Source organism: Podarcis liolepis (assembly GCF_965112155.1).
Source record: "Podarcis liolepis genome assembly, chromosome: 13".
NCBI classification, from domain to species: domain Eukaryota; kingdom Metazoa; phylum Chordata; class Lepidosauria; order Squamata; family Lacertidae; genus Podarcis; species Podarcis liolepis.
In genome coordinates this window covers 7,318,100-7,325,013 of record NC_139573.1, presented here as the reverse complement: position 1 = coordinate 7,325,013, position 6,914 = coordinate 7,318,100, and positions in this window count along the sequence as shown.

Genomic DNA, 6,914 nt, shown 5'->3' with positions numbered 1-6,914 from the left:
TAATAATAATAGTAATAGTAATAATAATAATTTATTTGTACCCCGCCCATCTGGCTGGGTTTCCTCAGCCACACTGGATGGCTTCCAACAAAGATTAAAAATACATTAAAATGTCACACATTAAAAACTTCCCTGAAGTTTTGCCTAACAGCCTTCAGATGTCTTCTAAAAGTCAGGTAGTTATTTATCTCTTTGACATCTGATGGGAGGGCGTTCCACAGGGCGGGCGCCACTGCCGAGAAGGCCCTCTGCCTGGTTCCCTGCAACCTCACTTCTCGTAATGAGGGAACCGCCAGAAGGCCCTCAGCGCTGGATCTCAGCGTCCGGGCTGAACGATGGGGGTGGAGGCGCTCCTTCAGGTATACTGGGCCAAAGCCATTTAGGGCTTTAAAGGTCAACACCAACACTCAACACTTTGAATTGTACTCGGAAACGTACTGGGAGCCAATGTAGGTCTTTCAAGAATGGTGTAATGTGGTCTTGGCAGCCGCCTCCAGTCACCAGTCTAGCTGCCGCATTCTGGATTAGTTGTAGTTTCCAGGTCACCTTCAAAGGTAGCCCCACGTAGGGCGTATTGCGGTAGTCAAAGCGGGAGATAACTAGAGCATGCACCACTCTGGTGAGACAGGAAGCTCTGCTTATGGAACAAAGGGTTGGAGCAGGAGGAGCAGGTTAGGTTAACGCAGTGACAGCGGCCTCACCCCAGGAAACAACTTCAACTGGCCGGAGGCAAGGGTAGCCGATGGGTCTCAAGTCCTCAGTGAGTTAGGGACTTCCTCTGCAGGTGAAGACAGGCTCTGGCGGATGGAGAGGATGAGACTGAGAGTGGGTCCAGTGGTCAAGAAAGCGGTTTCTGCATGTCTTGTAGAGAGAAGCGAGGGGCAGACAAGGCTCGTCCACCTGGGAACGTAACCCATCTAGGAGAAGGGAAACTCTGATCCTAAACCTCTGCTGCTTTGTATCTATACTCATTTGAGAGAAAGGGCTTTAGGAGTCAACCCCAAGGACAAATCCGTACCCTCTGTCTTGTGGGACATCTTAAACCCTACTCAGATCTGGAGTGGAGTCCCTAAGGGGGTTGGACGGCTCCTTGTACTCCTTCCAGCAACTCCTGCAGCCAAGCTGGTGCCAAATGTTTTGCTCTGCTTTTGTTTGGACCACAAAAGTGAGACCGGGGCAAGGGGGGGTGTGCCTTGTTTTCTGGCCAGTCCAGGACCTCCATACACCACTGCCCAGGCATGCATCCGAAACAGGTCGGTGGGTGCTGCTAAAACAGCAAAAACAACATGGGAGGCAGCAGTTACGAGTTACCGGTCTCTGCAGCCACAGCTGGCGCTGTGATTCTGGGATGCTGGGATGCTGGTTTCTTTTCCAGTGAACAAAAAAACGCTGTGGCCTGGGACTCTGCGTCTACCTCCGGGTGCAATGTGCTTCAAGCCAGAGCTCACCCCCACCCAGATTTCAGACCAGAGAGGAGGGCTGGGCTGAGCGAACCGGTGGTCTTGGCTTCCAGAGAAAGTGAGGAAATGGTTGGAGCCAAAGGACCTTCCTGGGGTTCTGTTCTGCCGAGCTGTTAAGACAAACATGTTACAATGCGGGGATAACTTGGCGAGTTTCGGCTCCAGCTGCTCTGCCCTGGAGGTTTGCCTGAGCACCGTCTATTTCAGAAGTTGCACCGCAGCCTTTCTTAGCAGCAGGGCAGACAGGTGGGCACATATTGTCTACGAGAGGCGGTGACTCAGACACACGAATGGTCTGTGCAAACCCAGATATTCCTAATATCCGCTTTGCGGGAGGATATGAAACGTGAAGTCATTAGGGGCTTCCTTCCTGATAAGGATGGACTGTTCAGCAGCGCTGGGTGGCAGCAGCCAGCCAGCCAGCCCTGGGTGATTGCCAAATTCTGGGCATGGGAATTCTCCGGTGAGGCCTGCCCTGTGCCTACTTAAGACCACACCTGAGGATTATGGGATGGCCGCTCCCATTTGAGGCAGCCCACATCCCACCATCCCTCACCACTCTGCCTCTATTAAGAGGGTCTCTCTTTCCGCAGAGGGAAAACAAGCTCTGCCCTGCTTTCTAGGGCAAAGCCTGAAAAGCCAACTCTGTTTTGGAAGAGTAATTCCAGGTACGTGTGATGTGGACTTTGGCATCGCTTTATCGCCCCACACATGAAACACACACACACCTTTGCACTGAAACTTTGGTTCCAAGAATTAAATCTAGATGGGATCTGGGCCCTTGGTGGTAGTTCCACTGCCCTCAGAAGTTGGGGGTGGGGAGGGCAGTAGCCCAGGAAGAGGGCATTTTCTGTGGCAGCCATGGGTAGGCAAACTAAGGCCCGGGGGGCCGGATCTGGCCCAATTGCCTTCTAAATCTGGCCTGCGGACGGTCCAGGAATCTGCATGTTTTTACATGAGTAGAATGTGTCCTTTTATTTAAAATGCATCTCTGGGTTATTTGTGGGGCATAGGAATTCATTCATTTTTTTCCAAAATATGGTCGACCCCCCCACAAGGTGTGAAGAACAGTGGACTGGCCCCCTGCTGAAAAAGTTTGCTGACCCCTGCTCTTAACTATTTCCTCCCCAAAGAGTTGTGTCCTGGCACTTTCACTATGCACTTTCTGTTGTACAGTATAGTAAAGATGTAGGTCTTTGCTTTTCCTGGCCTTCGAAACTACATAGAAATAGGTAAAGGGATATAGATGACCCACCCTATTATCTCACCTGCAACTTGCTTTTAACTGATATTAACATTACATTTATACATCCCTGTAATCCACCCTGAGTCTCTATAGGGAAGGGAAGGGAAGGGAAGGGAAGAAAACACCATCATAACCCAAGGGTAGAAATCAGCAAATACAGTCAGTTCTGCAGTGCTACTGGTATTGTTTAGAAATGTGACGTGAATGCAGTTTTTCTCCCTCTCTCCTAATGCTAGGGCTGCAGACAAGAGCTGGCGTCCGTCTGTCTTGGAAGACAATGGAAAAGTGCGCCTTTGGGGATTAATTCAAACCATTGGAGAGTTACGGCGCCTGCTGTGGCTGTAGGGACTAATACAGGAGAGACATGTTTATTGCAGCCAGGGCAGATCAATACATCCAGTTTCACTGTTGCAGCATCTCTTTTCTCTGCACTCCTCCCAGCAGTCATTCCTCCTCTGGTCACTGTGGGTACACAACCTGTCTGTCTGTCTCCTGGTTCTGTGGTCGTCTGCAAGGGATTCCCACACGGCCAGGTTGATATTGCCAGCACTCATGTCATATTTGCGGACATCTTTGTAACGCAGAATTGGTCTGGTGCCTGAAGCCAACCTCCCATAGAGCGCGTCCTTGGGGTTCCTGCCCTCTTCAATTCTGTGTACATGACCAAGCCAGTGTAGACTCGCTGAGACAGGAGCATGAGCATGCTTAAAGCACATTCAAAGCACTTTCTCCCACCTTCCAGAAGCTCCACTTGTTAATTGCAAATACGTGTGCAGAGGCTGAGAGGGTGGCACTCTGTGCATTCTCAGAGGCCGCATTTACTTCCACATATACAACCGCTTCCCGCAGAAAGGGTGTGGCCAAGCTTGTGATGCAGTGCTAAGTGGGTGTGGTCAAAGGAGAAAGGGGTGGAGCTAGTGGGCTGAGAGGTTTTCAAAGCTGGCACCACTGCCTTACTGCCTCTGGTGGGTTTCAAAACATCCAACCATTGCTGCTGCCACTGTATTGGAAAAGGAGAAGGAATTAATTTAAAAACCAAAGGACAAAAACATTGCCCAAGCGATCAAACTTCTGCAAGCACAATTCTCGATGTGAGCGAATCGAGAGACTGAACAGAAAATTAAACTAATGAAACAGGAAAATTTCTGAATTTGCCAATAAACCAGGTAAATTGTTAGCACGGCAGCTTAAAAGTGAACCTGCAGCCTTTCAAGAGGACTAATAGGAAGGAAATCGAAAGGGTGTGTAAGGGAAGCAAGTCAAGTCAGTGGAGGATGTTGATTTTGCAAATGATGTGGGCTTCCCCTCTCAGCAAAAAATTATCCCCCCTCCTTCTCCCCCCATCCTGCATGTCTCTCTCTGATCCTTGTCTGCTCCCCTGCTGGGTGGGGACACTGGCTCCTACAGTTGACTCAGCAAACACTGATTTTTGCTGAGTTGGAAGAAGAGAGACTTCTCTTGGCTACTTCAGCCAAAGTGGGGGAGGCGGTGGGAAGACCTGGGGGCTTCTCTCTCTCTCTCTCTCTCTCTCTCTCTCTCTCTCTCTCTCTCTCTCTCAGCTCTGCCTTCTCTAGCCCACAAGATCCCTCCCGGATCAAGGGATGGAATTCAAGAGTCCTGCATCCTGTGTTTCTGTCTCCAACTGGGGAGCTTAGCTATAACTTGGTAACCACCAAAACAAAACCCATTAGTCCTGGTGGCACCTAGCTCCCTTCCTCTTCCCCCCCCACCCCCGTAGCTGTAACTGAGGAATCCTGCTTCTCTGCCTACCCCCCTACCCACCCATCAAATGACCTCCTTTTGCAATCTCATTACACCCACCGCAAACATCTACATCCTTCCTCCCAGGTATGGTGGGGTGGGGTGGGGGGCGGCTCAGATTTAATCTGTATGATCACTGGAGCATGCTTCCCCTTCCTAGAGAAGAACCCCAGGAGTCCTGGGACCCAGCCAGCACAAGAAAAGAAGAGAAAATGCATAGGGCAAAGGAGAAAGAGGAAGTGGGAAACCTTAAAAAAAAAATTAAAAATCTGGGATCAGCAAAATGTAAACGCCAGGAACCACGTCTGGAGACCGACAGCAAGAGATCCAAGTTCCATGGAACGAGGGGGAAAAAAGAAAATGTTGTGTGTGTGTGTGTGTGTGTTTTTGCTCTTCGTGCAGAATATACCGTACTTTTGGGAAAAGGCCATAGCTCTTGGTTAGGATTAGGGTTAGGATTCCATAGACATGCACTTAAAAGAGAAGGGAATACCCAGCAGTTTCTAGTGCAATGAAACGCAAGGCGACAAATATTCTCCATCCACCTTCTCTATGCTATGCATAATTTTACAAAATTCTATCATGCCACCTTTTATTGGCCTTTTCTCTAAAAAGTCCCAAATGCTGCAAAAAATACTTCGAGAGCGCTGCTTGCCTGTTTGGAAATAGTGCACAAGGAAGGGGGAACCGCTGTTCCGAATTCCAGAGGTCCCAGAGATTAAGCTTGATGCGAAAGGACTACCGTATTTTTTGCACCATAACACTCACTTTTTTCCTCCTAGAAAGTAAGGGGAAATGTCTGTGCGTGTTATGGACGAATGCCTGCGGGTGGCGGGGGGGATCTGCTGCAGTCGTGAGCAGAGGATCCATGGTTCCCCTTCCTTCCCTCCTCCGTGGTTACAAAGCATGGATCCACATGGATCCTCAGGATTTTTGCATTGGGCTACTCCAAACTCACTGTCAGATCACATGTCTGTGGCCACAGCATGAACCACAAAAATCATATATCCACTATTTCGTTTAGAATGTTTTTTTTCTTGTTTTCCTCCTCTAAAAACTATGTGCGTGTTATGGTCTGGTGCGTGTTATAGAGCGAAAAATACGGTACCTTCTAATTTAGTGGGAATGGGTTTAGGTTGGTGTGTGATGTGAGTGGAAGTGCACTCTGCACATGGACAAAGATTGTAATGTCTTTATAATGGCTTGCATGTTCCAGCTCCAAAGTGCTCGGGCTCGTATCTTATTATTTGACTGTTAGATTTATTATAAATTCATATCACCCTTATTCGAAGGAGCTACAGTTCCTTCTCCTCCCCTCCCCCCATTTTACTCTCACCACAAACCTGTCAGGTAGCTTCTGCTGAGAGACACTGACTCATTCAAGGTGGCATTAAACCCTGTGCCACAGAATATTTGTCCCATAGTAGTTATTCCTGGCTCCATTACTGCATTCAGATCCTTTTGCATAAGAAGGTGTGTGAAAAATCCCAGCTACTTGGTACCCACCCTCTTTGGCCCCCTAGGAAGTCCCTGCTAAATGGCAGTTGCCCAGTCAATCTATAAAATGAGTGAAAATTAGAATCTATCCATAAACAATCCCTTATCAAGTGCATTCATGAGTTCTTGTTAGGGGGAAAATCCTGCGCACTGTAGATTAGATTCTAGAATCATAGAATCATAGAGTTGGAAGAGACCACAAGGGCCATCGAGTCCAACCCCCTGCCAAGCAGGAAACACCATCAGAGCACTCCTGACATATGGTTGTCAAGCCTCTGCTTAAAGACCTCCAAAATAGGAGACTCCACCACACTCCTTGGCAGCAAATTCCACTGTCGAACAGCTCTTACTGTCAGGAAGTTCTTCCTAATGTTTAGGTGGAATCTTCTTTCTTGTAGTTTGGATCCATTGCTCCGTGTCCGCTTCTCTGGAGCAGCAGAAAACAACCTTTCTCCCTCCTCTATGTGACATCCTTTTATATATTTGAACATGGCTATCATATCTCCCCTTAACCTCCTCTTCTCCAGGCTAAACATGCCCAGCTCCCTTAGCCGTTCCTCATAAGGCATCGTTTCCAGGCCTTTGACCATTTTGGTTGCCCTCCTCTGGACACATTCCAGTTTGTCAGTGTCCTTCTTGAACTGTGGTGCCCAGAACTGGACACAGTACTCCAGGTGAGGTCTGACCAGAGCAGAATACAGTGGCACTATTACTTCCCTTGATCTAGATGCTATACTCCTATTGATGCAGCCCAGAATTGCATTGGCTTTTTTAGCTGCCGCGTCTAGACTCTGCACATAATACCCTGAGGTATCATGGCAAGCTTGTATAGATAATAGTGGAATATTTACCTATTGGTTTTGGTGAGGGCCTATTTTAGTTTTGCACATGCCACTGTGGCAGGTTAGTACCACTGGGTTTCCTTGCTGCTGCTGTTTTGGTCATCAAGC